Genomic DNA, 17,830 nt, shown 5'->3' on the forward strand with positions numbered 1-17,830 from the left:
GGCTATTTTAGGTAATACTAAAAATAGGTGGTCATCTAAATCAGCTGCTTCAGTTAGGTATATAAGTTCTAAGACAGGAAATAAGGTATGATATGGTTCATGGAGTTTGACTCTTCAAAACGATTGGTTTGGTTTGGTTGGTTTGTGGGTTTTAACGTCCCAAAGCGACTCAGGTTATGAGAGACGCCGTAGTGGAGGACTCCGGAAATTTCGACCACCTGGGGTTCTTTAACGTGCACTGACATCGCACAGCACCTGCATCGAAAAGCGGCCGCCGAGGCCGGGATTCGATCCCGCGTCCTTGGGAACAGTAGTCGAGCTCCGTAATCACTGCGCCACCCCGGCGGTTTCTTGAAAACGACGTCAGCTATAAGAGGCGCCGCAGTGAACGGCCCGGCATAATGTCGACCACCCAGGGTTCTCTCACTGACACTAACATCGCACAGCGCACCCTGCGTTTTGCCTTCAGTGAAAGATTTCCACCAAGGTTGGGTTCAAATTCGACTCCTTCAGATCGGCAGTCGATAAGACTGCAAATACGTCCCCTTTCTTCATTTCACTGTTAATTTGCGCGATTTTCGGCAATCTCAAGGCCAATTCCGCTTAATTTATGATGCACATTTATCTTTTGCGGGACTCAAATAACGCTGCGTTTCTGCAGCCTCAGTTGGTTTGGGAATCACAGAGTATTCAATGTAATACCACATAGTAATAGTTTCAAGGAATATAGTCGCTCTTTGGATGGTGGAAGCGGGTTTCCATCTTTGTTGTTTTGTGAAAATCTAATTTGGAATTACAGCATGCGAAATATTGTCACATTTATCGTGCTTTACCACTAGATATTTGCAATTCGGATTTGAATACTCACTTTCGCATGCATATCTTTAGCTAACTATATATTGTAAGTGGTTGAAAAAAGGACAGAGGGGAGGTGATAGTATGGGAAGTACTCATAGAGGAAGAAATGCTAGACATACAATCCAACGTTCTTTTTTTTTTTCCTTCGTTATCATTTTTGTTTTGTCTTTTTTGTGGCAAAGATACGACGAGGAGAAAGAGGTGTAGTGTGGAGTAATGGTTTGCTGGGTGTAACGTCCCAAAGCGATTTAGGCTATGAGGGCAGCCGTAGTAGAGGGCTCTAGAAATTTCGACCACCTGGGATTCTTTAACGTGCATTGACATCACAAAGCACACGGGCGCCTTGCTTTTCGCCTCCATAGAAAAGCGGCCGCCGGGGTCGGGATTTGATCCCACATCCTTGGACACAGTAGTCGAGTGCCGTAACCACTGCGCCACCCCGGCGGGGTGGGGAGGAATGTGTGTTGCAGGTTTTTTTATATTGACGGCAGGCTGCGCGGCTAGACGTGCTATGTACTGCCGACGGGCGTTTACAGCGGTCGAATTCGGGCGTGTCGGAGTAATAATGCTACCTTGTTCTCCAGTGACTGCGAGTAACGTGCGTGTCCTAAACGTGGGGGGGTAGGGGGGAGGAGACAAATTGAAAATATGAATTCAAGACATTACAGTGATTTGTTGACTGGTCAGCTTGTGTTTTGCAAGCATTTCGTTCTCTCGATAGGCTTCGCCATAGGCGCGATCTTGCTGGCCGGCCGCCGTACCGACGCGCGCAAATGCGTTCGCTCCTTCGGTACGACCACAGCGCCCCCGCCTTGGTCGCTTCCGCCAGTCGTACGCTTTGGTTCGTCATCGAGAGAATTTGCGTCTGGTGTTGGGTCGGTTAAATGGAATTGTGAGCGAGACGCGTGCTGCATGTTAACTGCGTTGTCCTCCATCGGATGCGGGTCGTCGTGGCGCCACACAGGCGGGGTGGCGGATGCGCTCCCCTTACGCACGTCGCGTGCGGCGATTTCCGCGGCGGCGCCCTTTTTCTTTTTGCTTGTCCCTTCCATCCTTCGTCGAGTCGTGCGCGGCGCTGTTGCCGCTGAGGGCCCTGCTGCTCGGTTAGTGACGTGACGCGGCGACGCGTGTTTGTGCCGAGAAAGAACTGACGCAAATTTTTACCAACGCTTGAAAACGCTGGCCAGCCTTCTCGCCTGCTGACTGTATCTCGGACAGAGAGTCTCGAACTAGTGGGATTAATCGGCGTGGTGCTCACTTCAAGGTCGCATGGCGCTCACGAAGCGTTTTAAGCTTCGGAAATGAGAAGACGCGGGAGTTTTGTAAACGGCTCGCCCCTGACTCGTTAAAAACAGTCTTTTTCGCCTCGAGAAGTATTCTTTCTTTCTTTCTTTCTTTCTCCAAACCAAAGTTTCGAGTTCTGGATGTGTGCCGTAAACCAAGTACTGCTCTGTTTCAAGTTGAATGCCATCAATTCAGTTTTGTATCACTTTAACTACGTGATTAAGTTAAGACAAATAGCGTTGAAATAATAAATGACGCCCACTTCTTTTCCCCTTGAGATGTAAATGCCTCCTATCCAGAAAACACAGGCTACCTGCCTGGTTCGCTCAGCTTGAGAGGTCGAGGCTTATTTCAAATTTAAAGAGTGCTAAGCCGGAGATTTGATGTTGGGAAAGGTTAAGGGTCACCGGAGAAGGGGTAGGCAGCGACCGCGATGGTTAGATGGCATCCTCGAGGCACTGCAGATGAAGTTATGTGATGTTAGGAAGAAAGTGGGAGACCGGAAAGCGTGGCGTGACATGGTCCATAGGGCCACGAAGAGTCGGACACGACTGAACGACTGAACTGAACTCAAGCCGGAGAACATGAATTTTACGCGCTTGGACAAGCATGCTCCAAGCAGACCGTGAGTCACTGCAGAGTTAATCTGATACCTTGCTAAGCTTGGACCATCTTTGATGCCCTAAGGTGCTACGAAATTTAATGAGCTTACCCCGGAGTAAATGATGAGCTGTTGTTCATGAAGATCTTTTTTTTTTTTTTTCAGCGCAGGTCTTGTATTATTTACAGCTGTTGACAGGATGGATTACCTGTAAACATTGTCGTACGTCACAATGCTAAAGTTCAATTGCAAGTTTTTATTTTAGAATAATTTTAGGTCAATAAGGGCAGGAATAATGGGTAGAATTTTGTTCGCGTAAACTGTTCAGTACTGTTAAATAATATTGTTGTTTCCTATTGCAAAGTGCTCTTGTTTCCACAAAATTGTCCAATGCTGCTTATATTCTGGTTTCATAATCAAGCGCTTTGCTTAAAGCTGCCTTCAAATTTTACCTTGAGTCACAGCGATGTGAGAACGAATTTAAATAGACATATATGAAATTTATCAGGAATTTAAATAAGCTGCGAGATGCTGCGAGAACAAGAATAATGTACAAAAGGTGGGATGTTCGTTGTTAAGTATCGTAAAAACGACTTGTTCAAATAACTAATAAAATGGTTAAAGACATGTTAAATGGAATAAGAGAATTGGTTCGAAATCTGTGTGTTGTACACAAAAAGAGCGATGTCAAAATGCAATTGGGTAGGTGACAGCTTTATAGAAAGAGTCCCGCGGAGTGTTTTCTGCCCGTACGGATGTATTTTGTGGCACTTGACATGACACGGCATATTAAGCCATCGCAGTCTGGTTTTCTAAAATCATGTTCAAGAAGCTTACTTCAAAATTTATTATTTTTTTTTCTAGCTTTCAAGCTCTTTTTTGACTGCCTAATAATTGGTAGTGGTTTTTGTTTTGGTTAAACCTAATGTGGTACGCGAACGCTTCATTGCATATGGTTGCACATAGTTAAGCTTTTAGTCGCGGTCATTCTTCAGCCTCTTGGCGGCGCCGTCTGGCTAGATGTTCTTCCCTTTGTTATGGGGTTTCGGCCGCGCTCTCTTGGCTCGCTGGTTGGCATATTCACGTGCTCGGCCGGCTTTTTAACCTTGCCACGATCTCGGGATCCATGGACGTAGTTTCTCTAACTAATGGCGTACCGAGTACGTGCGCTCGCTAGTCGCCTAGCCATCCATTCCGCCGTCTGTGGCCGGTCTGGCCAACGAGGAGGGCACGCGCCGCTGTCATATTCCCCCAGCGTCGCAACCGATGACGTGCGCAGTGACGAGACGCATAGTGAAGCTTTTGCTTCAAAACAAGGACGCTTATATTAAAATGGTGTTCGAAGCTTTATTAGAATCTCGAGTATGAATAAGTTATTTGAATAAATGAAATAATTACCTTCAAGGCTTTGTGACTGCAACAAATGATTATTCAAAATGTTCCACAAATAAATGTTCACGACTTAAAAGCTGGTACTTCTTTGCATAGTACAATATGCGCTGAAAAAAGAAAAAGAGACTGTTTTAGCTCAAAGACTAATTTATAGTCGACGTTGCGCTATGGGTGTGATGATGATGTAAGACCACCTGTTGCTTGAGAATGAGATGGGAAATAAATTTTCTCAATATATTTGGAAATGTTGGCATCATGAGGAATACGAGATCGGCGGATCTAAATGCGGGAACGCGCCCTCAAATTCAATCCTTTCAAGCGCCGCTTCAGTTTATTAGTCAGTAAAAGCACCTATACATGCAAAATACTCAGGAGTAACGAATAAACCATAATTTATCGGAATATAAAGTCACGCGCCCACAGTTTGCTAAGAACCAAGATACGTTACCGCCGAAAAATGTCCCAATGACTTAAAAACACTCCCGCGGAAAGTGTGGGGTTGTACAAAAGACGATGATTCGCCAACCTTCCCTGTGAGCAAAGGACACACAAATCAAATGAATTTCGTTGTTTTTGGATGTAACGTGCGAGCCTTTGATGTTCACGATGCGCGCGAATAATGAAGAGTTATTGTTGCACACAAGAAACGTGATCCGCTGTAACCACCGGCATTGCCCGGCAAAAGTTTTTGAAATCACCTGTCACCGCCAACGTCGTTCTCCTTCACAACCTCTTTGTGGCTTTCCTAGAAATATTTTCTGTTTTCGAGACGTTTAAGTAGATCAGAAAGGTTATGGTATTTATATTTTTTTATACTAGTTTAAATTGAAGAACTGTTTACCAGAGGGACGCGAAGTGCGAGCTTACGTAAACTTGATGCTTACGTAAGCTTTTGCTTTTGACAGTATCGCTGCGTGAATACTGAGTTATGGAGTAACTTTTATATTTTATTTTTCTTACGTAGTAGCGCTGTTTTTTTTTTTCTCCCGCGAATGTCGATTTGTAAATGGAATTTCGGTGTTCATACTGTGAGCCCATGCGGCGTTCTCGTGGATTTTCTATCCGCAGCTCCTAGTTGTGCGTAATGACCAGTGATAAAAATGAGATGCTAACGACCGTAATTAGTTTCCAGCACGCTGTCATTAAAATATGATAGTTCATGCCACCAAGGGATAGATTTACCATGCTAAAATGTGGCGATAAGCTATAAAATGAGAATGAAAAAAAAAAAAATAGAGGGCTCCTTTTAATGCCCTTTCTCGGGTCCGAAGATACTGTGGTAATAAGCGTCACTGTCCCCGACAACTCTTGGAATGAAGATCGCGGGTTCGACTGTCGTTCATATGAGAAGCCGGCGTGTTATGACATGCAAACACATCAGTGTGCCAATATCTCTAAAACAAAAAGGACGACATAGGCTATGCCGAAGCAGTGTTGCGTGCAATTTCGCACGATCTTAGTTGTCGTTTTTTACTGTAGAGTTTAGGTTGCCGGCATCGTTTTGTTGCTGTTCGTCTTTTTCAAGGCAGTAGAGCCTGTACAGAGTTTTCAGTGCTGAGAAAGATGAACGCCGCGATAAAGTAAAAATTGCTTTTAATGCTTACATTGCAGCCTCGACTAATGTGTAAGCCTCATTAGGTTATATCATACCAGTTACGATATATTTTGCACGTTAATATCTCACACAATTTCACAAATTACTTTAATTAATTGACAAAGTTGAAAGGCCCATCAAAAGTTGTTTACTAAAAGTAGAAAACGCGCACAAACAATGGCGTTCCGCCCATCCTCTCCACAACGCTGAAACCTATAAGCCAGCTTCAATAACATCGAAGACGGGATCGAATACCGGCCGCGATGGCCGCTTTTCAATGGAGGCGAAAAACAAGGTGCCCCTGTGCTGTGAAACCTTGGTGCGCTTTAAAAAGCCCCGAGTGTTTGAAATTTCTGGAGTCCTCCTCTGCAGCGTCTCTCATAGCCTCAGTCGCTTTGGCAAGTTAAACCAAACCGCACCAAACTGAACCAAACCAAACCAAACCACACTGAATATATGGGCAATTGAAAATGGAAGGCCCCTTTTACCCTCTCAGCACAGCTCACGCCGGCGAGCAAGAAAAAAAAAAACAAAACAAAACAAAAAAAAATCAAGTCCTGTTTGAGCGTAGCGGAAAACAGCGCAGCGAACGAAGGACAAGAAAAAGAAGTATATATAACTGCGCTGTTTTCCGTTATGCTCTACCAACTCGCACAGCAACATACATTGCCCCTGTTTGCGCTCTTCAGCGCCCCGTACCACCTGCGTCACTTGACAACGTTCAGTGAATGGGCGCACAGAAAGCCCATATGACGTCATTGATAAGGAGCCAATCGAGTAGGTGTCGCCCTAATCAACTGTGAGCATTTGCCAGGTGCGTAAGTAATTACAAAAACAATTTGCATATTATACGCTCCATGCAAAGATTTTAATTGACTCAAGTGCTCATAAAGGCTACCTCTACGGATGTTTTTCCATTCGGATATTACACCTATTATCGTTTCAGGACCCCTTAAGCGTACCACATGTCGCATATGCCTTTTGTCGAAGCCTGTAATACCGTTTACGATATATTATGGATACCAAGTCTGGCACAACCGAATAACAAAAACTAAGCCGCCCTTCTAATAAAGTCTAACAAGGCCTAGAATCCTAGCGGTGGGATCCCTTCTTTTTCCCTATGTGTAGGTGCAACAGGTGTTTTATCTACTCACGTGCCGACTCCCGTTTTCAGATGTTTATTTTTAGTTTTAGTGATAAACCTGCTGTCATGTTCTTTTAGTGATTTATGCATTTGCAATATTTTAATGCGTATATGCAGGTTGTAACCTCGATGTTACCTTTTTACACCCCCCCCCCCCCCCTTCGTCTCTCCAAATATTCAGTACACTAGAAATATAGTATTTACTCATACTTCGAATGAACAGACTAAATAAATACTAACTGTTGTTCGTCTACAAAAGCATCGCTTACATATTCTTAGTGTTAACCTACGGCAGAAAAGAAATACTCAGAACCGAGCCTACTATATTTGTGTCTGCTTACACAAACTTCTCGTGCGTCTAATTGTTGTGCTTAAGCTGTAGACAACAATTGGAAGGGCGGTGTATTGATTTTCCTACAAGGATAGGCATCCGGAGGCACCAGTATCTTTAGATCTTACCCTGGCGTCCAAAACAGATTATTTTGAGCAGTCTCCAGGAGACAAGGACAAATAAAGAAGCACGCGGCATGCGTTGTTTGTAGTTCTAGAGTATATGGCCATTTCTTCGATGGTCAACGAAGAAACGCACGCTCGATGCCTTTTTCGGGACTTTCGTACTCGATATTGCGGGTAGATGGCATCCAATTTCAAGCCTAACCGACCTGTAGATAACATAGACATCCGTACACCAATGAGAGCTATATGCGCGGCGTCAACATTCAGCCTTCCCCCCCCCCCCCCCCCCCTTTTTTTTTTTTTTTTGCGGCTAAGGCAGGATTGGCGACGACGTGCGTTGCTCTCTCCTCTCCCTCTCTTTCTCGCCGGCATCCTGCTAGTTCTTCTGTCCCCATGAGGGCAGGCGCGGGAGGCGAGCAATTTCTGAGCTGCCCTCTCGACGCCGAAACGGCGGCAGGAAGTACCCCTTCTTCCGCACGAATTTTCGTCGTACGTGTCCCGGTCACTGATGCGAAACCGCGATGCGCATTGAGTGCCGTCTGATAGTGTGGTGGCATGTAAACATTAAGCGGAAGCCGAGGACGAGCGACCTCTGTGAACGGCATTGACGGCGGAGACAAATGTATAACCTCGAATTTCGGGCACATGAAATTTGAAGCAAAATATGTCGCTGATTGCGTAAAAATAACCAGCAGAAATTCCGTGGAATAAGGAACACGCTCGACTTCTTTATTTTACGCACGTTGGGATAGAGAAAATGAGTACTATTAATATTGGATATTGGTTGAAAAAAAAAAAATAACCGCACAGTCCTACTGCCTTTCATTCAAGATAAAGTAGAAAAATATAATTGAAGAAATTCATTGAGGATTGCTTGATTTCTTCGAAAACATGAGCCTGTTACAAAATTACATCTTTATCCTGGGTTCTTCTGTCGAAGAAACGCCAATAAATGTGTCATAACTTTAATAACTGCCCAACGCGCGCGAAGTCACACAAGGTGCAGTGACAGGACAGGATGCTTGACTTTAAAGAACTGGCCATAAAAAGTGTAATCGCATTTGTTTTTACAGAGACTGCGTTGAAGCGAGTCCGAATAATGAGGTAGAATGATCGGCTGCTTAGCTTGACTTTCGTGTCGCCACATAAAATGGAGTTCTCGAATGTGACGTCTGTTGAAGTGTAACAGGCTTGAAGCAATGGTATTCTTTTTTTTTTTGTTTTCATACGCGTGAAAGGCTTACATCCCAAACGAACACGCTAAGAAGACTACATTGCGGAGCTGCATGCACATTTTTCCTTTTTAAGGCGTCCTTGTTTTCAGCAAGCAGCAGAACCAAGTCCTGACAGAACAGAACGGGCCGCGATAGTCGCGCGAGATAGTCCCAGTTTCGTTTTTTATCCGACGTAAGCGCGGAAAGAGCGATTGTGAACTTGGGCTTTCCTCGAAGGAGAGGCGGCGGATCTATGGCGCACCCGGCGCGTGCTTTGGGCCACAGGAAACGAGCCAGCATTATGCAGATGAAGCGCGCTATGATAATGGCGCGCGTCTCGACTGCGCGATGAAGAGAGTAGGCACGCCTTAAACGCCAAAAGCCAGCTTCGGGGAACAGCCCAAGTTCTTGTCCTTTGTAAACGCTTCCTGAATAGCGATTATTGTGACCTATGCTATGAATGCGCGATGGAAGAGACCTCCGCGGGGGCGGTTGTGGCGAATGTTTTAGGTTTAAGGCTGCAGTCCTCAACCTTTTTGTTACCAATCGATTTCTTCTTTAAACGGGCGAGAACACCTACCGGATGTATTTTTTTTTCTTTGAACTACATTGTTCATCTGGTGTAGATATTCGTGGAACCTGAGGGAACTTGCGTGTATCGAAAGTATTTGCTATGTGGTTGCGTTTTATATGTTTTCGACGATCGTTCAAATTCTTGTAACACAAACTCGCCCAGCCGGCTGCAGAGAGATGCCTACGCTTCCTACAGCTTTCGGTCGAACAAAAGTGACCAGCAAGCTAAATATAGCTGCCTCGCAGTGTTCTTTTGCAGGTCGCTGAGCGACATTTAGAAAACAAAAACAAAACAAAAACAAAACTTGAAGCCTCTTCGCTTCTTGTCTGGCTTATCAACATTTTTTTTCCACGAGACATCGTGTACAAATAGTAGGAAGTCCTGTTGCCGGAGAGTAAGCAAAAATAGCACCGCCGTTTTAACATAAAAAAAAAAAAAGCTTCAGGGTACGTCATTGGCGGAGCACAGGAAAGCCCGTAGGTAGAAGTTTAGAAATAAACTCACAGCGCTTGCGTTTTTGCCGTGTGAGCCCTGTCCGAAATACAGGATCAGATGTCCCAGTTTACGGGTGTGGTCTAAGCGTCCGTTCCTTGAGAGGTCTCAGTTTGATTTATGTGCGGAGATGATTAATCTTGAGAAACGTTATACCAACATCTCTCAGACCAGCTGCAAGTTTTCGAGGTCAATGACTTTTTGATGTGCCCTTGTTGCGCACTCGATTCTGCCCTCCAGAGAAAAAAATGTGTTTTTCTTCTGCAGTTTTGCATCGTCATTGATGCAGTATAAGACCCTTTGGCGTTTTAAATGCGCGAGCAGCTAAAACAAAGCTCCGATTTCCATTGTTTGCGAGCTCTATGCGAAATTTTTCAGGCGCGAATATGGAGGTGGAAAGATTAAAATCTTTTATTTGGAACATGACATGCTGTTGCATTGCTACCACCAGTTAGCTATGTATCATAATGTTGGCCTGGGTACAGGGCTCAAAAATTGCTTTCATGCACGAATAATAGATTTATTACTAATGCAATTTTTAAAGCTAAAAAAAAAAAAAAAATCACATGCAGCATCACTGGTCAAGCAGTGTGAGATAGTTTCCACGGGGAATGATACGCTTCAACCGCTGTTTTTCGGTTCCTATACGAATGGAGTCATTAGTTTGTTGGAACGTTTACTCAGAAAACGTAGATTGTTTTACTTTACAGGCATACCCAGAATTAGTAGACATGAAAATTTTTAAACAGGAGTTAATTTTGAACTGGAATTTTTTCATATTGAAAGGTTGCCGCGTGTTATTCAGTGTATCATCCTCGGTGAGCTTTTGGTACTTGTTGCGAAAAACTTGGTCCCTTTGGTTTTATTGAATTCTGAACTATTCTGTGCCGGCGGAGAAAATGCTTTAGAAGCAGAATTTTTTATGCATAGCAAAATTGATAATTTCAATATCTTCTTCAGAGTGTCTTACATTTTTCGTCACAAATAAAAGTAAGGTGCAAGAAAACTGCGCTTGTTAGAAGTTAATACGCTTGAATGTTTATGTTGTCAGTGTACGGACATCATATGTCCAATTTCAGAAAACTGCAAAGGCTCGTTATTAGCAGGAAAAAAAAAAAAAAAACGGCGCATAAAACGCATGCGAATCAGAGGTAAGTGAGTACAAGAAATGTGTGCGAAATATCAAATAAATACATTAGCTAATTTAGCACCATTTTCAGGGAGTCTCAAGTAACGCGTGGAGAAGTTCACATTCCTTTTCTGATTGTTTTCGTTCAGGAGCATACTAATACGCCAGTCTTAAGCGACTACACTTACTCCATACTTAGATCAAGTAAGAAATGTCAGGGTAGTAATTTCACAAAAACAAGAAATAATTACCTGCAGTGGTAGCAGCAAATACCAGTAGGAGAAATGGGGGAATCTGAGCCGGAGTTGGGTTCTTGACAGCCGGTAGAAAAGAATGCCGAGCGCTGCCATTTATATGCGCCATAAGAGGCGACTGACTTCCTACAACGTCCGCCAAAAGATGCCTGAGGACCAACCAGGGAAAGGAGGTTGTTCTGACGTCATTATACGTCGCATTCTGCGCACACATAGTGCTCTCGGCTTTTAGGACGTATTGAGCAGCCTAGGGTGTCATGTGGCGCTGTTGTAGCGTAGTTCGAGTAGAATGCACAGGTGTTGGCCGAGTGCAACGGTCGCATACTGTTTTCTCCACTACAACCAGCTGCTGAGTGGGTGGACGCTCCTGTGGCTCGAGTACCCTCGGCAAAATTAAAAACTCTGAAGTGGATCACCCCGGAAAGCTACAGTCGCGGTAGAATGATCGCTGCCGATGTGGAGAGTAGTGACAAACCTGGAGATTGACCTCGTTCCTCAATTGCGGGCTATAGGCTTTCTGTTGACCCTCGCGGTGTTACAAAACTGTTCGTTCAACCTGTCATCCGTTGGCATCGCATTGTGGCTGACCTGTCAGCTGGCGTCATTACGCAACAGCCGCGTTGTGAGGTGGCCCAAAAAGTCTTGGGGATATGCCACTCGTGTTGAAACGTAACGAAATAATGCACTCCTCCGCTGCGGTACAGAACGCCTCTACAACTTTACGCAGTCACAAAAGCTGGAAAATTTCAGGCGGCCCTGTCTGTAATTCGATCTGTGAACAATATTTTCTGTTTAATGCCCTAGCAATAAAGTGAAAGTGTCTCGCAGCCATGACACGGCACAGCCAGGGTTTTAAGAAACGCAGGTCTTAAAAAATAACCTTTCTGTAAGACAAATTACGAAGAAGGAAAAATAAGAAAGCTTAGTTAATGCTTGATTCAACCATTGCTCTGGAATGTTAACCTGTACTCAGATTACGAAAGTCAGATTACGAAAGACGCAGTGCTAAAAGGCGTAGCCAGTACATTGGGAACATTGCTCTTACTGTGAAAACTAAGCTATTAGCTAAGCAAAGCGCCGCTGCACTTAGCGAAATCAGTATGCGGTAAACGTGTCACAGTGTGAATTCAGTGCATTTCACGCAATTTGCGTCAGCTTTAGCTAATATCAGCTCGATGAATTTTGATTTCGATAAGAATGACGAAATTAAATGTTGTCTTTGCGTAGACATTGGTTAAAAATGCATTTGCCGCAATGAAAACCTATTTGGCCATTTTAGTAGAATCTCTTGCTCCAAGGCAGACGCAGCGGGCAGGCTTCACGCACTTGCGCGGGAGCACACGCTCGCCTTGTGAAATTTCGGCCAGTTCGAGAACTGCCGCTTAAAATCCTTGGACCCTGACCGGAAGCTCCGGCTTCCACCTGGCCTACCCCGACGTGAAGAAACTTTGCTGTGCCGCCTGTGGGTTGGTGTAGCATTCACAAACTCTTATTACCTTGTGATAGGTATGGCAAATAGCCCTGCATGTGCAAACTACGGGCACGACGAGACTATTGGCCACGTTCTTTGTAAGTGCCCCATATTAAGGGCGGAAAGACAGTGTTTCTGCCATGCGCTGGGGCGTCTAAATGGACGCCCATTGACTGAAATCAAAATTCTAGGTCCCTGGCCGCGGCGATCGGTGGCGGTGAAGGCTTCCCAAGCACTGCTCTGCTTCATGAAAAGCACGGGCCTAATCGATAGGCTGTGATTTTGCTGTTATGTTACGTGGTATGACTGTGACATGATGTAATGTGATGTGATGCGGCTTTGATGTGACTATACTGACTTCACCCATCCCTCTTTTACCCATGATTCTTATATCCACTCACCCGCTTCCCCTAGTGCAGGGTAGCAAACCGGTTTCTTTTACTGGCTAACCTCTCTGCATTTCCTCCTCCTCCTGCTTTTTGTGGCTCGTCAGTGCGAAGTTTTTGTAATAGTCTACATTCACGAATATGACGTCTTATTTCCTGGTAATATAACGAACTAACTAAAACTGTCGTTCCCGTCCCTACTCCTTGGCCGTCTTTGTTGCTATCAGTCGGAAAGCAGCTGCCAACCTAGTTTCTACCAAAACGCCCCTCCTTACCGATTGGAATCGACAGAGCTTGTGCTAGGTATTTTTTATTAGAAGAGATGATGAAAGTTTCCAGCGCAAAGAATGACAGGTCCAAGTCCTCATTCTGGCGAGTTCATGACAGTCCAGCAGTCAATGAGTTATTAAAAAAAAAAAGTAAACAAGCGTTACGGGCTTTCGGTAACGGTGCATGCAACCCTCGAGGGCGTATCGAGCGTAAGAAGTTTGTTTATGTTATGAAATTCTCCCTATTCTTCTGTCAAAACCAGCTAGGGTCAAACATGCGCGCACACTTTTTCTCCACAGATGTCCCTCATAAGTGTGCTACGCATTTTTCAGAGTAAAGTGCTGCTAGCAAAGGACACAGAAAGGTCAAATAATTAGCGCTCAAACTCCATGCCTAAATGGGTAGACGGCATGCTTTTATCCTGTACGTCGAGACTTCACTGAACTCGGCGCTAAAGGATTAAGTATACTACTTAACGCGCGCAGTTAATTGACTGTTAAGGCTGACTGAAGCCGTGTGCATAAATGAATAACTTTAGTCAAACAACGGTGATTATACAGTACACTGCGATGATGCTTTTACTCCACAATGACAAGGGCGAACTTGCCAGACGCGGTACCTTTGTGCTCCTTTGAAATACTTTGAGCTAGAAAATTTTGTACTGTTACGAAAAACAAAAATCAAAGCCAAATATTGTCGAGGAAGCTTCGTTCAGCTGTAGAGAGCGCCGTTACTTAGCATTTGCGCGTTCCCTAGGGGAACACTATCCGACTAAAACGGGCCGCACTCATTTTTAAACCCCATTGGAATGAGCTTCACTTCTTTCAGTTGCCTGTCATTACTGAAATGTGAGTTAATTATCTTGTTCGCGGTGCTACAGCCTTCCAGAGTGCTTTGACGCATAAGCCCTTCTTGGTGCAGAAATAATAATAATAAGAAAAAAAAAAGAAACACGTCAAAATTTGTACCCTTAGGCTTTTAAGTATTTAGCATACTTTTTTCTAGTTTGCGTCGTTCAGCTTTTGTGACAAGGATCCTGTAAAGGTTTCTCAGATATTATCTTTACGCAGAAATGTAATTAACGAATTAATAGAAATAACTGCGTCACGCTAGCTGCAGCGTATCACACTTCCGAGCCAACTGTGTACACAAAGGGGAACCCGAATGGAGCCGTGACGTCACGGCCGCCGTGCCGCTGTCAAGGGATGCCCTCGAGACTCGTATCGCAGTCGAGCGGCCATGAATGGCCCGGCGAATGAGTTCGAGTGGTGGGCAAACAGCGGCCGATGAGTGCACTCATCCTGAGCACCTACGGATGTGGCTAACCTCCTTGCCAGCCTCGCGAGGTGCAGCTGTAGAGGCAAGGAGGCAGAGGGCAAATAGGCTGCCCTTTTCTCTTTCTCTGTCACCTTTATCGTGCGTGAGGGCTAATACAGACCGTGAGACGGAGTCGATTTAAGCCCATAGAGAGCGCTTACGAGCTTAGCCTAGCTACCGAAAAGTGGCGAAAAAAAAAAAAAATAAAGGCTGAAATACGTCAATAAATTAGGAAAAAAAAAAGCTAACATGTGAAAAAAATTTTTTAGGCAGGAGTAAAATTTCAGAGATACAAAGCTTTGCAAAGTGTTTTTAGCCTAAGCCGTTTACTGCCACGGTGTAACTATTATAAGTCATGCAGCTATTCGACAAAAAAAGAAAAAGAAAATAGAAATGTAGTTTAAATGGTTTGCTTTTTTGGTGTATGCGTAATAATTCAGAACTTTGCCTGAATAGCTTTGTGTGGAATGGTTTCTGTATTCTGATGAGTGCGTGGATTTTAAGGAGAGAGGGAAACTTTATGACCCTTCACGCACAAAGCATCGTGGCAGTAGTTTGAGCTGATATACGCTTTTTGCGTGCTGTTGGGAACCTAAGTGAGCAAGGGATGTGTTTAGGACCCACAGCGTCGCTGAGTTTTCGTTTTGAATTGGGATCGGAGAAAACTTCGTGTCCGCGACATTTCCGCTACATAACGTCATCCGTCCCTTTACTTCAAGTATTTTGGAATACATTGCATCTTCATTGATCAGCTGTGAATACATTTATTGCAAAAGAAACAATTCTTGCAATCATCACATACATTATTCAATAGCAGTTACGATTAAACATATAAAAACTAAACATTCTTGCTTGTAGTGTGTAAGTTTCTGTCACGCTTTTTCGCTGTACGTTGTATGCGGAAATAAACTCATTGATTGATTGATTGATTGATTGATTGATTGATTGATTGATTGATTGAAGTTGCTCTTACATCGACGTTGGCCGCAAAAGCAAACGCGTTTCAAACCTGAACGTCAGTTCGCCGCAGCGGCGGTCTATTCGTTGGTCCACCTCGTGTATTGGAGGTTCGCGGTTTTATTCTCTGATGCTCCAGTTTTCCACCGATGATACAACCTGTACAAGCTTTCTAGTGACTCGATTCATGGTTTATCTGGATGGTAATGCTTAGGAAATGGATCTCTGACTCCACCAAGAGTAGGCGAAATACATCTTGCTCAGTAGTGCTCTGTGGCTAGAGTTAAAATCTATCATTAAATAAAGATGTAATCTATCATCGTTTTTGACGTGAACTTCGCTAAGGGAACGGAGTTTAAATAGGCCTTTTTGATGCGTTCGCAGTGCTGGCGAATGCACCTTAAAATAGTGGGTACTGGGAGGTTAATGAAAGTATGTGTTATTATGACAACGTTAGCGACAAACAGCTGTCGGTGGTCAGAACATAAATGGTTTCAGATAGTGAGACGCGTGCCGTTATCCTCGCCTCCTTGGTTTATTTACTGTGATTGGCTCACTGCTCTCGAGAAGGTGCGAAGGGTAAACCACGAGAATAATGAAGCTTAGGAGCCCATTAACTCCTCACGGTGCATGACATCGCTGGAAAGCTTAAGAAACCACACTCGGAAGTGCATGATCATATGCTGAGAGTGCAGGAGCCGTTAATGCGGCACCGCAGCCAACAGCAATCTGCACTCGTTGTTCGGGCATAAGCTGCTAACGAGCTGGCTTGCGCATCCCTCGGAAATGAAGCTCTTGGAAATTGCTCCTCGCCTCTTCCACGAGTCCCACGCGTGGCTAGGAATTCGCTTACTCTCTGCAAGAAGAAGACTGAGTTCCGTGCGCACAAGCTCATTTACCGAGAGTGGCTTCTAAGGGAGACGCAGGAAACGCAACAACAAGAGAAGCATGATGCTATTGCTGAGTGTGCAAGGATCTACGTGATAAACTTATTTTTTCCGTTCGTAAACATGGAGTTAACAGCGTTGTTCAGCAGTTATCATAACGCTGCGTGTTGACAGTAAATATATCTAACGATCAAGATTTCATTATACCCGCATTATAATATTTCATACTTTCTACTATAATTTTTGGTCGTGTATGATTTCGAATTCTATGGAAGGTATACGGTGTTTGGTATTACTCCTTGGTAAGACACACGCATGCCATTTAACTTTGATTCGAGAAACGTAAAGCCGAATTCACTCACACGTATGAAGCATTTTTTTGACCTGCTCGGATGTTGACAGATGAGCTGCGAGACGATTGTTTATCTTGTGAAACGTGCCACCTGCGATTTGGATTTAATTCAGGTGGTCTAACTCCTGTTTACGCAGCATTCTCTACCCACCCTGCATCCTCTCGAGGCTATGCTGATAAAGGTGCCCATTCACATTTGGCGCCGCACAATTAGCGGGTTTATTATAGCAAACGACCGTTGGGGCAGTGATCTTTAATCAGATTTTTAATGTTGTACTCCATTAACTCTGGATCCATCATAAAATCGTCCGGTTATCTGTCGGTTTATCAAAATATTGCTTTCAACAGATTACGTTGAGCGGAAGTTTCGTTTTAAGCTTGTTGTCGTGGCACGTCTTGTTCAGTCTAAAAAACGAAATGCTTGAAAATCTGAGGCCGACATCAGCATATGCTATGACGCATATTTATAAAAAAAATTTCGTGATTACCGGTTAACTTTCTCCCTGTGTATCAGCCACTAAAGTAAATAACTTATGGTAATCTGGATACAGCAAAGCATGGGAGCTCAAGTAAAGCGTTAGAGTAAAGCCACATTATCGATGCTTAAAAAATTAAGGGGGCGGTTAAACACCGCCTTTAGAGTAGAAGCGAAACGTCTTTAATGCCGCCTTTTCATTGCGCAATTTTAAAATTTTCATGTTTAAATCACGTCAACTTTAAAATTATTATTACTGTAACGTAAGTAGTCAAGATCGAAAACACACTTCGGTAAGCCATGTGCACCACAACGCGTTAACTAGGTGCTGTCGTGACGCTGGGGCTACGTCGACCCGGCCTTCACTTGGTAGCGTGCAGAGACTCGGGGTTGAAGTAGGATTGAATCTTCGAAGTTGGTGAAATATGTACAAGCAGGTTTAATGGCACTTTGAGAAACTTATTTACAAGATTATTTACACGAAAAAGAAGGGTACATCAGCAAAATGGCAAGCGTTAAGAGTTCATAGCGAGAAGCGACTGGATGAGCCGTTTACCCAGGGCCCAGAGCGACATTTCGTGCTCTGCAGCGTCCTTAAAACCCCCTATGTCCAGCCCCTCTCTGAAGATGCTGACCAACCAAATCCAGGGCACGCCCCTCAGGTATCGGCATCCAATCGAACACATCACTGCACTGATGGTCTGAAGCACTGACTGGTCCGGC

General features: G+C 44.2%; 1 protein-coding gene across 2 annotated transcripts in view; it reads right to left on the reverse strand.

The window, feature by feature from the left end:
• The window catches only part of LOC146191253 (uncharacterized), an 80,097-nt gene extending 69,047 nt beyond the window's left edge, over window positions 1-11,050 (reverse strand). For both annotated transcript variants that reach the window (XM_084599899.1, XM_084599900.1), the window contains exon 1: window positions 10,990-11,050. The gene's annotated coding sequence lies outside the window, so the exon portion shown is untranslated. The remainder of the gene's footprint in view (window positions 1-10,989) is intronic.
• Between the last annotated feature and the right edge of the window lie 6,780 nt (window positions 11,051-17,830).

The sequence above is a fragment of the Amblyomma maculatum genome, chromosome 4 (genome assembly GCF_055883805.1).
Source record: "Amblyomma maculatum isolate TAMU_Amacu chromosome 4, ASM5588380v1, whole genome shotgun sequence".
NCBI classification, from domain to species: Eukaryota; Metazoa; Arthropoda; class Arachnida; order Ixodida; family Ixodidae; genus Amblyomma; species Amblyomma maculatum.